At 33.8% G+C, this 23,015-nt stretch overlaps 1 long non-coding RNA gene and 1 pseudogene across 1 annotated transcript; one reads left to right on the forward strand and one right to left on the reverse strand.

Moving 5' to 3' along the window:
- Window positions 1-2,384: 2,384 nt before the first annotated feature.
- Window positions 2,385-6,843, forward strand: LOC136062212 (wall-associated receptor kinase-like 10; annotated as a pseudogene).
- A 1,169-nt stretch (window positions 6,844-8,012) lies between these two features.
- On the reverse strand, window positions 8,013-10,488 carry LOC111996936 (uncharacterized). The gene is made up of 3 exons (XR_002881294.2): window positions 10,259-10,488; window positions 9,275-9,342; window positions 8,013-8,900 (listed from the first exon to the last, which is right to left on the reverse strand). It is a non-coding gene; the product is annotated as an uncharacterized LOC111996936 (long non-coding RNA).
- Window positions 10,489-23,015: the final 12,527 nt, after the last annotated feature.

The raw sequence follows: 23,015 nt of genomic DNA on the forward strand, positions 1-23,015 counted from the left end.
AAAAAAAAAAAAAAAAAAAAAAAAAAAAAAAAAAAAAAAAAAAAAAAAAAAAAAAAAAAAAAAAAGAAAAAAGAAAAAAGAAAAGAGATTCAAATGACAATGGAGAGAGTTTTGACATCTATCATTATCGTATGCTTTCACAAAAGGACATGCATGTCTCATCATTGTATTCATCATCTGTTTATATATATATATATATATATATATTGTGGCGGGCAAAAATGAGACAAGTCAATCTTTAGTCAAAACTTGTTACTTTTGCTCACACAATTAATTTTGAAGAGATGGGAGGCTTAATCAACTTTGAACACCCTTAACAAGAGGAAAAGATTTAACTGGAGTTGATTTAATTGAGTCAAAGTGTAAACATGCGCACATAGATAAGAAAAAGCCTTGAAGGACCTATATTGAGCTCCTTGGATTTAGTCTGAGTTAGTGATTGCAAATAGTTTTGTATTTCTAAAAAGTGAATCCCCTTCTTCCAAGGGCTTCTCAACCTTATATAATCAACTAAGGTGTATCTGAACCCTACATTTGGAGGGTTAGGGTTCAATTCCCTTGATACTTGTCCCATCAAGGCCTTACTAGAAGGCTTCCACACTAGGCTATGAGCTGTGATGATACTGTTCAGAGATCATTTCTTCATTAATACAACAAGCTAAGTGGATGCAGAGTATTGAATGTGAAGATAATGGATGTTTTATCTATCCTTTCTCTTTCCTTCCTAGCTTGATGATAAGGCTTCCTCCTCATCCTTGTTTTGCATCCTACAGCCTTTAGCCTTGTTCTCAATCTCCCGAGGGCATGTCAGTATCCTTGGGGTCCTTAGGCGTTATAGTCTCCCTGTACCTGCATGGGTTACTCATATTTTCTTAAGGATGTTCTATTAGTGTTTTTCAAGGTTCGTACTCCTGACATTCTCCTTAGTCTATCTGTCTATATTCTCGGATTCTCATCCTTCCACAATAGCCTCCCAAAACCTCACTTTCCATTCCTTCTAGGGAATGGGAGTTTGATAATTGAGGGGAGAAATTCTACTCTGATTGTTCAAATAGCATGTAAAACACTATAAATGTTTAGACCTCCAAGTACAAATTACCAATTCAAGCTTATAATCAAACAATAAATGTGTGGAACATGAACATTAGGTAATAATAGAATTGATAAACAATATAAACCAATTAAAATCACATCCACAGCAAAAATTAAATGGCAAAGATTAAGTGAAGAGATATGCAAACACAAAAACAACACAGCAATGTGTTATCGAAGAGGAAACCAAAGCTCTCAACGTTAATCCTCTCCACCGCCCTCCAAGCGGTCAATAATCCACTAAAGAATGAAGTTGGGATACATGAACAGCAGAAGACTTTCCAAGCCTAATCTACCCAGTGTACCTAAGCCCTCCAAGCTTCTTGCTCTAACGAGGTTGCGCCGAACCTTTCTCTTCTTTAGCTTATCAGATTCCGCTATAGCCCATAGCATTAATCAATAACCATTGGTCCCTTTCTAAATGCTTTCCAAAGCACTGAAAAGCCTTCTCATAGATGTGGGTATGATAAGAAAATGATTTCAGTAAGAACTTCTCAAGGATTTAACAATGGAGAGGGTGAGAGTAAAGGAATTTGAAGAGTTTCTATGTAAAGATTGTGAATGAGTCAATCTTGTTTTTCTCTATGATTTCTCTCTCAAAATTCTCTACGAAAACTCTCTACATTTCGTGGATATAAGGGTTTATATATAGTGGTGGGTGTTTGGAATGCGAAGAGTCATTTTTTCAAAACAGAGCTGGCTAGCGACTTCGCCTCGTGACTTGACTAGGTCACAAGTTCAAGCTGCGAGCTAACTAAATGGTCAGTCTGGACTTTTTGTCCTGTAGTGCTACAGCTAGCATGATGATTCAACTTCTCTACATGCTTCACTCGTGTGCATCTTTTGGCGGCTTGCCAACCGCGAGCCACCAGCGAGATCTAGTCGCGAGTCCCTGCTTCGCTGCACATTCTTGAACATTTCTTCACACTCCCTCACACACTACCCTTACAAGATTCCTGCATAAATACAACGTTTCTAAATGCTGAATTAATTACAAGCAAATTTGGCACGGAATAAAGCCAACAATATGGTTGATTAAATTCAACCTTACGTACTCTAACATAAACTAGGTGTATATGTGTGTGAAGTTTTCTTCTGGAGACTTGAACCCTGACTCTTGTCCCCTCGCATCTCACAAAAACTTTATACTTATAAAGTATCATCACACCAATAGTGCGGGGTGGTTAAATGATATTTTTTTGAAAGAAAACTCATTAAACATTTGTGTATTCTTTATATATATATATATATATATATATATTATATGTTAAGGATATTTTGAATGAATAAGCATGACGATTCAGCTTCTCTACATGCTTCACTCGTGTGCATCTTCTGACAACTTGCCAACCGCTAGCCACCCGCGAGATCTAGTCACGAGTCCCTGCTTCACTGCACATTCTTGAACATTTCTTCACACTCTCTCACATACTACCCTTACAAAATTCCCGCATAAATACAATGTTTCTAAATGCTGAATTAATTACAAGAAAAATTTGGCACGGAATAAAGCCAACAATATATTTGATTAAATTCAACCTTACGTACTCTAACATAAACTAGGTGTATATGTGTGTGAAGTTTTCTTCTAGAGACTTGAACCCTGACTCTTGTCCCCCCGCATCTCATAAAAACTTTATACTTATGAAGTAATCATCACACCAATAGTGCGGGGTGGTTAAATGATATTTTTTTGAAAGAAAACTCATTAAACGTAAATGATATTTTTTTGAAAGAAAACTCATTAAACATTTGTATATTCTTTATACATACATACATACATATATATATATATATATATTATCTGTTAAGGATATTTTGAATGAATAAGCTGTTAAAGTTCCAGTAATGACTCTTTTTTTTTTTTTTTTTGAGAGAGAATTTCAACCTATGGCGTCTGCTTCTAATAATAGCTCTTTATTATCAAACCAAGACACGAATCAGTTTTTGGTGTAAGCGGTGATTGAACCCCAGATCTCTTATTCAACCATCAGAGACTTTACCAGTTGAGCTAACTAGAACCCACAAGTTCCACTAATGACTCAAATATACTTAATAGTTAGACTTACGTAAGCGATGTTATTAGGTAATTATCCCAAATTTAATTTCTTATTATACAAATTTTTATGAAGAAGAATAAATTACTAAATTAAGAATTTAATGTCATATTAATTTTTTTTTTTATTTTTAATATTGCTTTTGAAAGTAATAATAATGTTCTTTCTTTCAATTGAGGCAGGGGCATTAGTTGTAAAGTATCTGTTGGCTGCTGATTCTAATTTGTAATTTGTTTTCCTATATATTTCAATCAGATATAAACGAATCGAAAGCAAAACACTCAATAAATGTCCCAACAAGTCAGATTCTGTGAATATACAAGGTAGCTACCATTGCAACAAGCCAAAATCTCCAGTGAAGATAGCCATTATAGGTATGTCAATTTTTTAACCGTTATAGGTATGCCTTATGCTGATTTTAACTCGTGTGATGCACGAAAAATTTTTAATATGATCTCTGTTTTTTTTTTTTTTTTTTCATTTCTTTAGTCTAAATATGAAATTCGATAATCATGATAGTTACTGAAACATTTATTATTATTGGGTTTGTACATAAAACTACATATATTCTACCATTAAAATAAAATATAATGTACCATGATTCAAATGATGGGTTTAAATTTATATAGGAAAAAAAATTAAATTCAATTAAAAAATATTACAATGACTTGTAAAATTGTGTGGCCTCAAAAGTGTATTTGGCAAAATATTTGAGGTGGACCATAAGTCAAATGCCTTCAATATTATAAATATTAGTCAGTAACTTGTGTAATGCATGTAAAAATTTATATAATATGATAATTTTTTTATTCTAATTATTAAAGTTGATATTTTTTTTTTTTGAGTAAAAAAGTTGATAATTGTAGTAGATCTTAATCAGAATTTATTTTATGATTGCGCTATGTATTCTAGGAATCAGAATTTATTGTAAATTTATTTATTTATTAAATTATATATTCTAGAATTTATAGAAGATATGATGTGCTGAAATTCTAATGGATGGTTAAATATAGAATAGAATTCAAAATCAATTAAAAAGTATATATTAAAATAATTTTGTGTAAAATTGTGAGGTCTCAAAAGTCTATATGGCACAATATTGTGAGTTTTATCAAAAGTTAAATGTCTTTAGTGTTTTTGATAATTCAATAGTTACACCAGGAGAAAGGAAATTTAAACTTTGGATATCTTGAAAACATAAAACAATGCCAAATATACAATTCTAACATCCATTCATTAGCATATATATATATATATATATATTTTTTAGTTAAATTTTCTGTATGGATTAAATTTTTTTTTTTACTTGGAAAATAGAATTGTACTCTTAGTTTATTGGTTTCACTCAGTTCAATGGATCATGGAAGGGAATGACTAGGTCACTTGGGTATCCTACCTTTCTATTAGCTAGAACGGATTATAAAAAATAAATAAATAAATAAATAACTATATTTCATGCACTTTTAGTTTACTAAATTTATGTAAGCTTAGAAGATGAAGAAGTACATTAGCTTTTAAGTTTTTGTTCTTTTGATAATCTATCACTAAAAGATAAATCATGCATTTTATAATTTGATAGTTTCGTACTTTTAGCTGAATTGCATTACTCATTTCTCTTACATGCTTTTTTTTTTTTTTTTAACCTTAAAAATGTTCTAAATCATAATATGATTGTCTATATCTAATATTACAAATCTATCTTGAAAAGACAATTTCTCTCTATAAAGTTGCATAATTCTTCATTTCAATTTAGATTTTTTAATCTATTATGATATAGATTTTTACAGTAAGCTTGAATGTGGTGTGAGAAGAGAGGACAAGCTCATCTTTTTCAGTCATTGTTCACTAAAAAGGGATAAAAAATTTGGCATCATACTTTAATCAAAGTCAACATATAAAAGGAGATGTGAGGTATTTGAATAATGGAAGAAAATACAGGAGAAATGAGTGAAGTATTTTGGTTAGTCCTAGAAATGAGTGAAGTATTTTAGCACTACTATACAATTTTTTTTGGTAGTAAATTTTATAATCTATAATAAGAATTCGCCAATTAGGTGTTTAAGCTCATGTAAGGCAGGACTGCCAGGTACATGTTGCAAAGTTAGCTGGAGCCATGCAACGGGGAAATTTATGTTGGGCTCATAAGCCCCTTAAAACACAATAGACTTGCATGAAAAATCAAGTACCTAACAATAAATTTCATGTATAAAAAATGTTTCCATAAAACAAAATAATAAATTTTATTCTTTCTAAGAAATTAATTAGTAGTTAACACCATTTTATATTCTAGGATATTATGAGAAATATTAATGTAAAAAAAGAAAAAAAAATGAGTAACTTATTTTAAAACATGTGAAAGATATTTTCAATTCATTGTACTTTTGTCCAAATCTATTTCACACTTATTCATAATATTATATAATCCAAATTTAGGTTGATGTGATATTTCTATTTAATTTTCTTGACCTGTGCAGTTATTTGTTCAAGCATTGGGGCATTGTTTCTATTCACTATTATATGGTGCTTGTACAGAATGATAAAGAAAAGAAATAAAATCAAGCTCAAGAAAAAATTCTTCATAAAAAATGGTGGTTTATTATTACAACAACAATTATCTTCAAATGACAACAATGTTCAAAAGACAAAATTATTCAATTCAAAGGAGCTGAAAAATGTGACCAATCATTTTAACAAAAACAAAATACTTGGTAAATGTGGGCAAGGTACAGTTTATAAAGGAATGTTAGCTGATGGAAGAATTGTGGCAATTAAAAATGTAACACAGTGGATAAGGGGAATATTGAAAAATTCATTAATGAGATTATCATTCTTTCCCAAATCAACCATAGAAATGTGGTCAAATTGCTTGGGTGGTGTTTAGAGACAAAAGTTCCTTTGTTAGTTTATGAATTTATTCCCAATGAGACACTTTTTCTGTACATTCGTGAAGAGAATGAAGAATTTCCATTATTAACATGGGATATATGCTTAAGAATTGCCACAGAAGTTGCAGGAGCTCTTTCTTACTTACACTCGGCAACTTCACAACCCATTTACCATCAAGATATAAAATCCTCAAACATACTCCTCGATAACAAATATAGAGCAAAAGTAGCAGACTTTGGAACTTCAAGATTAGTGGCCATTGACCAAAGTCATGTAACCACAGTTTTTGGATACTTGGATCCAGAATACTTTCAAATAAGCCAATTTACCCAAAAAAAAAAAAAAAAAAAAAGAAAAAAAAAAAAGAAGTGATGTTTATAGTTTTGGAGTAGTCCTTATTGAGCTTTTAACTAGAAAAAAGCCAGTTTTTTTAACAAGATCATCACAAGAAGATATAAATTTATCTACATATTTCATTCATTCAGTAAAAGAGAACCGTCTCGTTGACATACTTGATACTCAAGTAAGGAATGATGGTAATAAACATGAAGTCATGGCAATTGCTAATCTTGCACAAAGATGTTTGCACTCGTATGGAAAGAAACGACCTACGATGATGGAGATCATGATGGAGTTAGAGGGAGTTCAAAAAATTTCCCCTGATCAACCAAATTTTGAAGAGCTTGATTATGTTAGAAATGAAGAAATGGTGCCTTGGAATGACATTTCTATTTTATCAAGGTCAAGTTTAGAAATAGGTGAACCTTCATCATCATTTTTCCTTCCACTTTTATCTCACGTTGATTAATAAACTATCTGTTTTGGCACTTTTTTTCCCTTGTTGTAAACTATTATAAATTCTTTTAGGCATGTGGAAAATATAACAGTAAATGTATAAGTTCATTTTGAAATATTGGGTAAAAAATTATGTTATGAGACATATTTGGGGAATTAGGTTCAATTATAAGAAGAAACAGAATAGGTAGTTTAGACCCTAGTTGTGTATTATGCAGTAGATTAATTAATTGTATACCAACATGCACCATATCATAAAACAATAGATGCACAATATAGAGATGAAGGAGAAAACTGATGGAGAAAACTCCAAAAGGAAAACCACTACGAGAGAATTCTTCCCCAACAAGATGTCCATTATAAACAAGAAAAGTTTTAATTGTTGACAACCCTGCGCAAGCTAGAAAAACCCGACATCATACTCCAAGGGTTTTAATGATGAATTTTTTGAAGATGGGTGACACAATGTATGTGTGAGAGACAAAATTTCGTCTCTCTCTCTCACAATCCATCTCGTGTGTGCATTGCTTTCGCTAATTGCACTCGTGGTGCTAGTGTGCAGAAAGTGAGTGTTTGGAGTTGCTATCAATCATTGGGATTTATTAAAGGTGTGATTGATCACCTAAATTTTAAAAATTGGGCTTTTCCAAATTTAGTTTCTATAACCAAATAAGATAAACATTGTTTGGAGCTAGAACAGGTTTAGGGGTTAGATTAAGCGTAGGGAAGGTGTTAAACACTCCACTATGCCCTACCATAGTCAGTACCATAATTTTGATTATCCCTTAAAAATATGTGCAATGCAAAATATATAAAAAAATAAATAAATACTTTCTCCCATGATATCCTACATACATTGAGAATAATAAATGTGTTTAAATATTTATAGTTTTGATCTTAAAGGAAGAAATGGTTTTACATTAAAAACCTTTTTGAGAGGCCCGTTACTTGCAAGAATTAATGTTGAAAAAAAACTAAAAATCTCAATGTTTTCCACGTTATGATGGGAAGTCCTAACGATCACGACCCAAACCTGTACTTCAAAATTTAGAACATGACTGACATGTTAATATCAAGTTTACCTCAATACTAACACGAACCAACTTAAGGTTAAGGTGCTTATCAAAAATCGTTTCTTGTATTCCTTTTTATTTCCTTGCATAAAAGTCATAATATACAAAATTCGTAAAACTTTGAAACTTCATTTCATTTCGAACTTTGCAAGATTACAAGTTGGCTGAAACTTAAGGTATTCATGTAAATATTACATAGCTAAATGTTTAACAAAACTATTATTTACAAACCTAACCCTAAGACATAAAACTGGGGTTCGGAGCAAGCTAAGGTTTTGAATTACATCAGTGCTCAAAAGGATCAAGTATATCTTGATTCTTTTTATACAACAAAAGAGGTAAACTACTATACAACAAAAACTATACATTCTAACAAATAAGAATCACAGATTCCTTGCCACCTCTAATACTCTCATTGCTTCTAGAAAAGAACCCGTGCACTAAAATATAATAGGGTTAACTGTTAAACCCAGTAAGGTTTTAAGCTCCATGAGCATTTAATAAAGATGCATGTAAATCAAATATTTTATAGGTGCACCCTCTTTAATAAATAGTCTTCATATTATTCTTAAAATAACTTATGAACTTTCAAATGAAAATACATCATTTTCCTTTCATATAATAATAAAAGGATATAATAAGAAACTTAAAATAATTTAGCAACCTTATCTTTAAATAGACTATTAAATACTTTATCATAAACTTTCCATCAGACTTATAACACATTCAACATATCTTTCTTATCATTATACCTTTCTTATAAATTCTAAATAGCTTAATAGCTCATTTATGATACATATTATTTAGTCCAATTGTAAGTCTATCACAACATTCCCCGCAATGCTTAGAAATTCCAGGATCATATCAGAAAGTACACCCCTTTCGATGTGATCATATCATCAACCATGGGGGTCGGTTGGCATTCTCCACAAGTTGGCCATTCCCAACAAGGGCAAGTACAGCAGAGTCTTCACCACTTATAATGGCCAATCAAAATCTACAAAGAAATACCAGTACTATAACCCCTACTAGCTAAATTCAGATCATAACAATGGAATAATCGAAAACTATATTTTTCTGATAATTATACTTTTACACAAATATTTCATAACAGTAGCATATCCACTTCATTCTTAAATATTATCTTCATGATATAAGTAAAAGCATCAATATGCTAAAATTATCATATATATAAGATTGAACAACTTACAAGTATATATCCTTACTTAAATCATGCTTATATTTATTACAAACATATATCTTTACTTAAATCATGCTTATATTTAATATCTCTAATTAAAAGGTTTAATACATAATAATTTTCTAAACAATCCTTATACTTATCAAACGCTCATGTCACATATCCCTTACCTGAAAACAAAAGATGCGAGAGATTTGTATAAAAGGAGCTCAAGTGTCCACGTTCTTGTTCTCGTCACCTAAATGAAAGACCAAAACTTATTATCAACAACTCTTCCTAAATATATAAACTTATACATCAATCACAACCTAAATCTTAGACTCAAGAAAATCTTAATTCCCATTATGATACATTCATCAAGCACATTATGTACCAAACCATAGAGAAATCAATGCATACAAAATTTATCTATGATCTAGACATACCAAAAGATGAGCATACTAATTTATAGCTCAAAATATTTATCCTAACTTTAGAATTAAATCCTCAAAGTCAAGTATATCATTTACTGTTCACTGCTCATTTCAGCAGCATATGCCTCACTTGTAAAATACAAATGGGCTATCCAAACACATCCAAATTTCATGAAATTTTTCAGAGTCACTCATCTGGATGTCTAGTAAAGATAATATCAATTTCGGAGTCAAAACACAAAACCATGATTTATCAAAAATCATACAAGACAACATGTTCAAATCTGTCCTAACAGAATTTCATGCAATTTAGAAATTAAGCCATTATTTTTATATTGATCCAATTGCTGTGAGACCACTTCCATTACAAACATATGTGTCTTAGAATTCATAAGAACTACTCCTACATCCTAATTCACAAAAAAAATGATTTAATCCAGATTTTTCTTGTTGTAAACACCAAATCTGTCACAGTGACAGCTTTAACATATTTTCTCACAAAATCATCAAATAAATGCAATTGGCCTTCATTTCATTTGGGTATTTTTATACCTATATTATACATATTAAAATGCATTAATAAGCATCCAATTGACCATAAATCTTCAATCTTTCAAATTACTAGCACAGAATCACAAATTTCAGCTTCTACAATCAAATTAGAGGATAAAGAAGGGAAACTAAAGAAAACAATTATACTATCAAAATACCCAAAATGGGATAAGTTTTTTATTTACTTACCCACAAACTTTGAAGCTGAAACTTGATGTTAATCTTTTAATTTCTTCTTTAGAGAGAGATATGTGGTTTTGGTGAAAGAGGGAGGGTTGTTGGAGTGTGAGATGGTGCTACCGTGTAAGAACAAAGGAAAATGAACAGAAAAGAGCAGAGAAAGAAGAACAAGAAAATGTTCTAGTGCAGCAAAGAAGACAAGAGAAAAGGATTTTGGGTGGGGCACGTGTTTGCTAAGGGGAAAAGTGAGCTGATGGCTCACCTTACAACTTTTTAAAATTTACTTTCCCTCCTTATAAGCTTATATTCTAGAAAGGCCCAAACAACAATATAACTTTGCATATAAACCCTTACCTCTATAAACTTCTTTCTATCATTAAAAGAGCATATATCTTTTATAATATCACAATATCAAAGTTTTATTCACTAAAAGTAATTAAGATAATACTAAGTATATAAACCCATAAAATTAATAATGCAATTAGGTTGGGATGTTACACTAACCATCCTCAAGATCCCATCATTCTGTTGTGAATAATGTGTTTCTTCGATTGATGAGGTTTGAATCAAGTGATTACACAAAAGGGAGCCTCCTTCATGATTTCATTAGTTGATGGAATTTTTGAAAAAGGGGAAACCTTAAAACTAGAATTTAAATAGAATTAATAATAAAAAAAATTTCTACTTTGAGAAGAGAGTTTTGGAAGATCAAAATTTTTTAATGAGATAGGATTTTGGCAACATAATTACTTTAAAAAGATAGTTTTGGAAGATCAGATTTTTTTTTTTTTTTTTTTTTAAATGGAGATCAGGAAATCAATTCTAATACAAGATTTTGGCAACATAATTTTTAAAAAAAAAAGTTTTGAAAACTTGATTTTTAATGGAAAATCAGGAAACCAGGGTAAAGACATAATTTTGGCAACATAGCTGTAGAATTTCATCATTGGCTAAAGAGATCATGAGAAAGAGGAGGATGCATGTCTGCAAGACTATAATGTTATAGAGGGGTACAAGAGAGTGTACCTGGCCAGTATGTATGCATGGTCATGTCATAGTGAGGTGGAATTTGGATAGCATACCTGCTTAAGGCGATACTCTATCATGGCCAAATAGCAGCACAACAACATGACGATCAAATCAGTGTAAAGCAAAAGCATTGTGGTGGACAGAATGTAAATATAATTTTGACAAAGTCCGAGTAGAGTGCTAGCAGTTTGGTGAGTGGTATCTTCACAAATTTTTTGGTAATATCTTTCGATTCATAGTGTGAGGAAAATTGTCTCTGCCCTTCATGCAATGTGATTGGATTGGCTCCTGTCCAATTGGCTCCCCAGCCCAAGGCCCAACCCCCATCCATTCAATGTAGTATCATCGATGATAGATGTTTAATCCCGCTCTGCAATTTAAATTGCATATTAAATTCTATTGCCATTTTGCCAACTCTTGAAGTAGCTACATAAAACATTTAAATCATTCTCTGAGAACCCATTATTGTGTCTGAACAATTGGAACTTGGTGGAAGCACAAAACGATGGGTTATTCTATAGCAAGAGCATTACACATAACCTATTTGTTGGGTATACACATGTGAGTGAAGCCCCACATTGAATAATGATGAGAAAAACAAGTGGTTAATATAACATAATTGAGCACATGCCTAAGAAAAATCATTAAAATTCCACCCACTACCAAAAAAAAAAATCAATTGTATTTTCGGGTTAGAAAAATTAATCTATTTCATGGGCATTTATATAACTCATTCAACCCACTCAGTCGCAAGTCTAAGATATATTTTTATGGGGGTCAATAAGAAGATGCATTTTGAGTAAAGAAAAAAAGTGAATTTTGCAGTCTACGTGATTTATTTATTAAAAAATTTTCATAGTACGTACTAGTAAGAGAATAAAAGATGAGAAGTGCTATATTTTCACAATACTTTTTTAACAAATTTTAGGCTATAAGTTGTTATTAGTTCTAATTTAAACTCACTACTGAAATTACTCTTTTTCTCATCAGTAACAGTTAGTAATAATCTGTCATTTAGGTTTTATTATGAGCATATTATGAACATAGTGTTTCTCATATAAAATAAACTATAAGTTCATTACATATTATTTATTAATACTATAAAGATAATAATTATTGTTGCTAAGATTAATCTTAGAAATCATTTATTGTTTTTAAATACAATTAACATATGAATTATTGTTGTTAAGTGAAGTCCAAGCGAGATCTAAATACAATAAACTTTTATGTATTAGTTTATTTCCAATTTGTTAAGATCTAACTCACACTTTTTCTTAGTGTAAGTCTCTCAAGTTTCTCGATGCTAAGGAAAAGTGACTCCCCTTTCTCTTAGACTGTAGAATTAGCTGTCCACTATCTTGTGAGGTTTTTGTTGAGTACCTTAAGTAACACTGTTACTTGGAGGTTTTGTCGGGAATTTTTTTTTTTTTTTGGGTTGTGGGAAACACTTGGTTCTCAGTGAACTTGGTTGAGTAACATGAATACTCTTACTCAACGATGGGAAAATTTGTCGTTGAATGATAGAGAAGGAGGAGAATTTCAATTTAAGAAGACAACGGAAGTGCCAAACTATACCATTGCAGCAAAATTTCTCACAAAACGTGCGCTAAATACTGTGGCCATTATTAAAACCTTCAATTCCATTTGGAGGTCAAAAAATGGTTTCAAAGTACGTAACGTGGGTAACCATTTTCTGTTATTTGTGTTCGACAATGATGAAGAAGTAGAAAAAATTTTTGAAGGGGAGCCGTGGAGCTTTGACAAACACTTAGTATTGATTTAGCGCTATGATAATAGCATACCAGCAAAGGAGTTAGTCTTCGACCATGTTTCCTTATGGGTGCAAGTACACGATATACCAGTCCAATTTTTGAGTCGGGAGGTTGCTGAAAAGCTTTGTGAAGCTGTGGGAGAGGTAAGGAAGGATGTGAATCTCAGGGAAGTTGAACAGGGGGAATTAATGAGGATTAGGGTTCGGATTGATGTCAATCTTCCCCTTTGCCGCGGAAGAGTTATTTCACAGAAAGATGGATCGAAGGGTTGGGTCTCATTCAAGTACAAACATTTACCAAATGTTTGTTACTATTGTGGCTGCCTGAATCACTTCGATAAAGACTGCGAACGCTGGATACAAAGCAACGGCACCCTACGACAAGAAGATCAAGAATATGGCCCATGGTTACGTGCTTCACCACTGCCCATACACAAAAATTCAGTGATCATTGTCTCAGGATACTATGAAACAAGGAGAAAGGAAGTTGAGGCTGGTGGCAGAAAGGGAGTACACGGGAAGAGGACTGATCAAAGAGTGCCACAAACAGCTGTGAAAGGTGGTGCTCCCGGTGGTGGAGGGGAGGAGTTTCAGTTTCAAAACAACACGCCTAATGAAGAAGCCATTACGGGCGTTACTGAAGTTAATGCGAATAAGACCAATTTGGAAGGACAATCATTCAGAGGAGGAATTCCAAATCAAGGAGAGTATTTTGCGGAGAAAATAAATGAGATAGATAAGGAATTAAAGAAGTTTGATTTGGAGAAAGGTAATCAGAGGGAATACGTTACTGAGGAAACGCACACAATCTCGGATTGCCTATTGAATGAGGCGGTGGAAATATCTGGAATATCACAGAACCTAGGGGATACACGTGAGTTGCTAAGTGAGTCCTCTCCTCACGTGCCTCTATTAAGTGAAAACCCTAAAGAAGCTACCCCTCACGTGCCACTTACTCAAGCAAAACCTATTGCAAAATCAGGATTGCAAGATACGTATGCTGCTTCAACATGGAAAAGAATTCCTCGGGGTAAGAATGTAGAATCATACGAACCCCTTTCCTCACAAACATTGAAGCGGTCAGGTGTGGACATTGAAGATCATGAGGTGCCAAGGAAGAAACAACAAGTATCACATGATGATGGGAAGACCCATATTTTATTGGCAGAGGTTGATACTCAACCCTGCCAAGGATAATGAATCTCCTATGTTGGAACTATCATGGGCTTGAGAACCCATAGACAGAGCAGGAGCTCGGAGATATGATTCGGGCACAAGATTCCTCAGTCGTGTTCTTAGCCGAAACATGGCTTGATAAAGCTAGGCTAGAAACAATCAAGGCTCAATATAAATTTGCTGGTTTGGTTGAGGTATCCAAAGAAAATAGAGGAGGAGGAGTGGCTGTCTTGTGGAAAAAGGAATGTGATTTTACAATGGATTCATATTCCCATAACCACATAGACGCCATTGTGAATAAGGGAAAAGATGGGGAGTGGAGATTTACAGGATTCTATGGCAAACCAGACACGAATATTCATCATGAATCAAGGGCTAAGCTAAGACGATTGAAGAATAAGTATTCACTATCGTGGGTGTGTGCGGGGGATTTCAAGAAATTGCAAAATGATGGAAAGCCACGCAAGAGTCCTAGAAAGCCTCAACCTAATCCTAAATACCTGGCTATTCTTGGAGATAAGAATAACAAGAGTCCTGCTGCTGTGCAAGAGGAGCTGATGCAGAAATCTTAGGAGTTTGAATTCAACTTGCTTCTTATCTTTATCTTTAATTTATCTTATCCTTAGTTTGAATGTTGAAGTAATTGATTATTTAATAAACGATGTAGGCAGAAGGCTGGGCATTGATGAATTTAGAATTGTCTTGTGGTTTGTCTTCCACCCAAAGGAAGTCATTTATCAATTCCATCTTTGTTATAGTGTTGTGGTAGATGATGATTATGTACCACCTATTGGTGACGATGAGAATGATGTTGAGTCATCTAACTCTTTAATCCATAAGGTACAATAGATGTTCCATAGGGTACAATAGATAATAACTTTATTGTTTTATTATTTGTAATGACTTTGTTGTTCCAATATATGTATGTTTCTAGTTACAGATGGCACCATGACGACTTACACGCTTGCAAGGTGAGGCATCTATCCCGGTGGTCCAATCTATGATTCAATCTACAAAAACACCTCTTGAATCAAATCCTCCCACCCAAAGTTCTTCGAGGGCGGAGGCTACCGACGCATTAACTAGTACGACTGGTAATTACATAGAACATACTTAATTGCAACTGCACCTTGCCTTTACTATTGAGATTATACTTAATGTACATAGAATGTGTAATTTTATAATATTGATAATTTTTAAATAGGATCTACTAGCAGAAATACCCATGAAACAACACGTGGTATAGCAATACGGGCACTTGTTGAAAAAAGTGGTAAACTACCAGTACATATAGCTGCAAAATATGATGCTCTTGTTGGGAAGAATGCATGCAAGCTTGTTAATCAAATTGGCGTACAAGAGCGAAGTAATTTATTTAGTTACAACGAAAAAAATTGGAAAAGTGTCAATGCTGCTACTAGAGATGTGGTGCTTCAAAATATCGCAGTAAATTTATATTAATAACATCTAACTCGTCTTTGTTGTCACTAAGTATATTAAATTCATATAATAATATTTTTATAATACATATATACTTCATTTTACAGGATCAGTTTGAGCTTAAAAGAGATTCCAACTTGGTAACGAAAACAATAAATACAAAATGTGAAAAATTATTGAGTAGCTGCTCTAACAAGTTGTATCAGACTTATAAAAAGCTTGTATGATCTCATGGTGCTGACTATGCAAAAATCCAACCAGCAAAGAATGTCACACTTGAGCAGTGGACTGGACTCATTGAAGGGAAATGGACCAATACAGACTGGCTGGTAAATTATTTATGCGTATATTATTATTATCCAATATTTACTATATTATGTTGTCAAATGATTAGATTAATACTTAGATGGTATATACTGTTTTATTCATGATCTAATAAATATCTTGAATGTTCTTTATTAGGAAAAATCAAGAATTAACTCTGAAAATAGAAGCAAAACTTCAAGCAAACATAGATGCGGGACAAAGGCACTTGCTACTAGGGTTGATGAGGAGGTGCGTGTTTTTTCATTTTCTTAAACCTTAGTATATTACATGTTGTGATTAATTAACTATAAATAACTAACACTTTTCATGTTAATTAATTAGACAAATAATAATTGCGGCCAAGTTCCTGAATTGGCAAAAGTCTACAAAGATGTTCATTTTAATCCAAACACAAATAAGTGGATACACCATGAGGATGAAGCGACATATGTATATGTATCATTCCATCCCTATTATTCCATCCTTATTATGTTTGTAAAGCTATTACATATATAGTATTAATGTTGTGATTGTTGTTGTTTTTTTTTTTTTCCTTCTCTTTCAAATGATAGGAAACTATTCTCAAAGTGCAAGAGGATCATTTGTCAAGATCCTAATGCAATTCCCCTTACACAAGAGGAAATCTCAAACTTGGTTTTTAAGAAAAAATCTGGTATTGTAAAAGGACTTGGCATGAGACCTTCCTCTTCTCTAGTAACTACTGCCTCATTTAGTTCTTCAGTAGAGTATATTCATCGGTTAGAAAATGAGATAATTGAGCTCAAAGAGGCAAGAGTTAGGGACGAAGAGGAGCGAGCTTAGGAGCAAGAGGCGCGAGCTAAGCAAGATGAGATCCAAAAGAATATTCCTAATTTTTTGAGGAGTAAGGGTTATGATGACAGTTTTAACTATGGGGGTGGTTCATCTTCAAGTTAAATCACTTATTGGTTAGTACTTTATCTTTAAGTTAAAACACTTCATTTTTTATGTATCATTTGAAACTAATTGTTAGAAATGTTTTTTATAATATAGTTAATGTTTTTACTTTACGATTTTAATGTAGTAGTGTTTTTTTTTTTTGTGCAGATTTCTTATTGGTGGCTTTAGGGGATTTACTTTTGGCATTATTTGAAGACATATGAGGACATCTTTTGGCTTTAGGGAGTTCTAATTATATTATGTTACATTTTTTGTATTGTTATAAAACATCTTAAGTTATTGTATGTGTTGCAAACAATTATTGTATGGAAGGAGTTTGAATTTTAACTTGTGGAATGTATGGATCGATTTTTTATAAATGTGTTGTTAAAATAAATGTGTTAATCAAATGTGAGGTTTTAATAATGTAATGACAGGTTACAGGTTAATATCAACGTCATGAAAATAATAAAAACAGAAAATAAGTTTTAGTGACGAATTTTTTCGTCACAAATATGGCAACAAAAAATTGTTTTAGTGACGAAATATTTCGTCACTAAATGCAGTGGGAATTTGTAAGAAATGGTTTTAGTGACGAAAATTTTCGTTGCTATATGTGCATGGATTTTCTTAAAAATAGTTTTAGTGACGAATTTTTTTGTCACTATATGTACTTGAAAATAGTTTTAGTGATGAAATTGTTCGTCACTAAATATGATTTAATAAACTAAAATGGTTTTAGTGACGAAATATTTTTGTCACTAAATACTGTTTTTAGCGAGTAAAACATTTAGCGACGAAACGTTTTCGTCGCTAAAAGTTTTTTTTTTTTGAACAAATCGGACTTTTAGTGACGAAATTTTTTGTCGCCAAGACTTTTAGCAACAAGGCTACAGTGAAGAAATGAATTTCATCACTAAAAGTCCAATTTCGTCACTAAAGGTTCTTAGTGACGAAAAACTGGACTTTTAGTGACGAATTTTTTCGTCACTAAAAATACATTTTCTTGTAGTGCAAAGGCAGATGAGTCATTTGAAAAACTCAAACGTGCCATGGTGACTACTCTGGTGTTGGCTCTACCGAATTTCACTGATGTTTTTATTGTTGAAACAGATGCCTCTGATTATGGGATTGGGGCTGTGTTAAGTCCAAAGGGACGACCCATTGCTTATTTGAGCAAGGCGTTGGGTCCATTTAAACGGGCATGATTGATTTATTCCAAGGAGATGCTGGCAATTATGGAGGCAGTCAAGTTATGGCGACCTTACTTGTTGGGGAGAAAATTTTAGACATGGACCAATTAAAAAAGCTTGAAGTTCCTATTGGAATAGAGAGTGGTTACACCGAAACAACAGAAATGGGTAGCAAAGTTAGTGGGATTCAACTATGAAATTAAGTATCGGCCTGGTAAAACCAACGCAGCAGCAGATCCATTGTCAAGGATGACCGATAGACCGCTACTTGTTGCTATTATTGAGTACTATGGAGCAAGCTAGCCACAATTTGATATTTGGGAGGAAATCAAGCAAGTCAACATTGAAGAACCATACTTAATAAAACAACTTCGTATGTTGCAAGAAGCACCAGAGACCATGCCGCATCACAAGTAGCAAGCGGGAATCTTGTTCTACAAAAATCGAGCGGTGATTGCACCAACATCTTCACTAAAACAAGTGCTCTTAAAGGAATTTCATGATTCAAAAATGGTGGGTCATTCTAGAGTGTTAAGAACCTATAGAAGATTGTCACAAAATTTCTATTGGGAAGCCATGAAGCAGGATGTTTGGGATTATGTGGCAATATGTGACGTGTGCCAAAGAAACAAGAGTGAATCACGTTCACCTGCTGGCCTACTCCAACCTTTGCCGATTCCATCTCAAGTATGGGAAGATATTAGTATGGACTTCATTGATGGCCTACCTATTTTTGCAGGAAAAATTTCCATTATGGTGGTAGTTGATCACCTAACAAAGTACGCTTATTTCTTTGCTCTAAGCCATCCCTATTCAGCAAGTAAGATAGCTGATGTGTTTGTCTCTGGGGTGGTGAAGTTACATGGAATTCCTCGATCTATTGTTAGTGACAGAGATCCCATTTTTTATAAGTTCTTTCTGGCGAGAGTTCTTTAAGCTACAAGGGACACAATTGAAAACTAGCTCAGCTTATCACCCCTAGACCGATGGGCAAACTGAAGTGATAAACCACTGCCTTGAGCAATACCTTCGATGTTATGCAAGTTAGAGTCCAAAGAAGTGGGAGCAATTTTTAGCTTGGGCAGAGTATTGGTACAATACAACTTATCATCACTCTACCGGTACCACTCCCTTTCAAGCACTCTATGGTCAACCCCCACCAGTATTGGTCCATTATTTAGTTGAATCATCTCCAGTGAATGAGGTTGATCGGAGTTTGATTAACCGAAACCAGTTGTTGAAGGAGCTAAAAGGGAATTTGCAGCGAGCAAATAATAGGATGAGCAATATGCAGATGCCAAGCATAGGGAAAAACAATTCCTAGTTGGTGATTGGGTGTACCTTAAGCTTCAACCGTATCGGCAGCATAGTATTTTTCGAAGTGCACATCAGAAGCTAGCAAGCAAGTATTTTGGGCCATTTCAAGTCACGGCTAAGGTAGGAGCTGTAGCATATCATCTAGCACTACCTGTGGACTCTAAGATCCACCCAATGTTTCATGTGTAATTGTTGAAGAGGAAGGTGGGTGATTCCAGCAATATCACTAGCATTCTGCCTCCATACTTTGAGGAGCACAGGCCCATGTTAGAACCTATCTGCATTCTGGACTACAAGTGGGTGAAGCGAGAAACTAAGCTATACACAGAAGCATTGGTGCAATGGAAAAATATGGCAACTAAAGATGTAACTTAGGAGGATGTTGAACAACTCCAGTAGCAATTTCCAGCTATTAACCTTGGGGACAAGGTTCCACTTCAAGGGGGGGCAAGTGATGGAAAACCACGCAAGAGTCCTAGAAAGCCTCAACCTAATCCTAAATACCTGGCTATTCTTGGAGATAAGAATAACAAGAGTCCTGCTGCTGTGCAAAAGGAGCTGATGCAGAAATCTTAGGAGTTTGAATTCAAATTTCTTCTTATCTTTATCTTTAATTTATCTTATCCTTAGTTTGAATGTTGAAGGAGTTGATTATTTAAATAAACGATGTAGGCAGTAGGCTGATCATTGATGAATTTAGAATTGTCTTGTGGTTTGTCTTCCACCCAAAGGAAGTCATTTATCAATTCCATCTTTGTTTCCATCATTCTAAGTACTAGATTTCTTGACTTTTTCATTTTCTTGTGGGTGGACTTTTATTGCCAAGTCTTCAACATTCATTGCTTTTGGGTTAGTGAAAAATGGTCTACTTATTAGATGCAATGCCTCTGTCATAGAACATGAGTTGTTAACTTTTTATTTATTAGTTTTCTTGATTTTGTGATTTTTGTTGTTGGTCCCACATTGTGTAAATTTTTTGTTTTGTTGGTTCATTCCTACTGACTTATGCTATGGTATTGGAAATAGGTGTAGCACTTATGAATCCAAGAGCTTTGCTGGAATAGCAATGGATGGCATCTTTGGTTTAGGACCAAGTGATGCTTCCTTCATATCACAATTGTCATCCCATGGCATAGCACCCAAGGTGTTCTCTCATTGTCTGAAAGTATGGCAATGGGGTGGTCAATTGATTCTTGGTCAAATTTTGGAGCAAAACATTGTGCATACTTCACATGCCCCATTATAGTATGTCATTCTTCCCAAGAAACTTTCATTTCTTGCAAATATATATTTATGTTTGATGATTACTATCATTATAATTTAAACCTGCAAAGTATTGCTGTAAATGGACAATGTTGCAAATCGATTATATGACATTTTTCACTTCAGAGCACAAAAGGACTATTGTGGATTCAAGAACGAGTTTAATGTACCTAGTGCAAGAAGAATATGCAATAATTTAAAATGAAGAAATCATTGTAATAACTTGGTACCAATTATTTTTGTAATTTATTGCAACGAAAATTTAGAAATGATAGCTTATTGCAACGAAGTTATCATTGCAATAACTTGATATAAATTATTTTACAATATATTGTAATGAAAAATATTAAGATATTGTTGCAATAACTTAATATAAATTCATGAAGCACAGAATTGCCTCGTCGGTATGTTCCTCATCAATGCCGATGGATGAACTTGGTTACCTATTAAGAACAAAAGGAGTAAGAGTGGAAGACACCGAGATGGTGCCAGCCAAAGGCCCTCCGATGCTTAAGTTAGATAATATTTTTTTCTTAATTAAAGAATCTATATTATATGCGGTGATATCAAATGTTCATGAGATTTCTTACTTGAGCTAGTTGGCTTTATATAGCCTAGCTTTGGATTAATGTGCTTGTCCGTTGCACCTGAGTGATGGCAATGAATTTCCTCTTTGAATGGGGGTCTATAACGTTCAGGCGGATTATCAAGGCTGTCGTAGCAGTCCTTATACTATTGCCCATTATAAGCTGGATTAATGGAGTTATTTCTATCTTCAATGTGTTTGTCACCGTCTTCCATAATGACGTTCATGATGCATTTACGGTCGTCCATGTTAACGGACGACCATTTATTCACATATTCATCAGTTGCCTCTCTATTCCATTGTCGTCCAGGTAATGGACGAGAACTGGAATATGATCAGTGGTGACAGTTCGCATCTTTTCATTTCCCAAAGTTCTTCTGTCGCAATAAATATGACTCAACCTCTTTGCTAGATGACAAACACGTGTCCCTGTTTTATTTGTGGTATGTGTGAAATCTTCTCTGTTTTGGCGTGCCTTAATTTCAGTTTTCCCTTTTTTAGAAAAAACTTTTTCCTCTCCCTTTGCCTTATTTTCTCTACACCTGAAGCTTTAGAGGATTTTCAAATTTCAATCTTTTTCCTGGCAAGGTCCCTCTTCTTCATGCTTACTTGATGGTTGATTTGATTTCATTAGATAGGAGTGCCCCTCTATTTCTTTTTCCTTTGCCAAATTAGGAGTCTTTCTTGAGTATTCTTCTAGTCGGCATCCCAAGTAGGTTTGTTTGTGTCTCGTTTTACTGCATTTAAACCCATTTTACTCTCCCTTTATCCTTTGATTCGCCATTCCTTGATTAAACACCATCTAGAGATTACCACCGTAGAATATAGGAAAGATGACGTTAGGTCTAGTGAGTTAGAGACAGTGCTATCGTCAAATGTTGAATCCTTATGTAAGGAGGTTGACATGGCTGTGTCGAAATTGCCCTTGTCTTCCTCTTCAACTCCTTTGCATGCTATCTCTGAATTTTGTTCCTTGAAAGAAAAGCACTTGAAGGGGTTTAGAAAGAGATTTCAATTTCCCAAAGGTACCACCCTTTGCTTGCCCCATTCTAACGAAAAGGCTTATAATTTCTTCCACGGAGAAGTATGCTTCTATGAAGCTGCCTTTCTGTGTGACCTTCATTTCCCCGTCCATCCATTCATTATGCAACTTCTTTCTAACTTCTAAATTGCCCCTAGCCAACTCATCCCTAATGCTTGGAGGACGACCAAAAGTTATATGTCAATTTGGATGTCTTCTTGCGAAGAGGATATGATAACGTTGAATGAATTTTTGTACTTGTACCGTCTAAAACCTTCCACCCATTATGAATATTTTAAGCTTTTATCCTGGGATAGAAAATCTAGGGTCGTCTCTGGGTTTCCTTCCTCCTTTCGTAATTGGAAATCATGATATTTTTTCATCTCTGGAATTGGCTGGTAAACCACGTCTAAGGACCTCTGGGGTGAAGTCCTAAGGTTATTACAAAAATGGGAAGTTCCAGCACTTGGTGCATACTTTCATCGTTTTTTCTTAATTTCTTCATCTAATCGTTGCATGTATAATATTGTTTATCTCTTGGTCTTTGTAGTTTATGATCGTCTGGAATTGGAGAACCAACACCGTGAATGGGTTCGAGCTACCCTTGCTTTTGCCCGAGAGATTGAGGATTTTGACGATCTGGTCAACCCTCATCGCTTGTTTGATTACTGCCTTGGGCCCGAGCCTTTGGATTACATGTTAGAAAAGATTCATCGAGAAGAAAAGAGTAAGTTCGTCCCTGTAAG

The sequence above is a fragment of the Quercus suber genome, unplaced genomic scaffold (genome assembly GCF_002906115.3).
Source record: "Quercus suber isolate HL8 unplaced genomic scaffold, Cork oak 2.0 scaffold_392, whole genome shotgun sequence".
Classification (NCBI taxonomy): Eukaryota; Viridiplantae; Streptophyta; class Magnoliopsida; order Fagales; family Fagaceae; genus Quercus; species Quercus suber.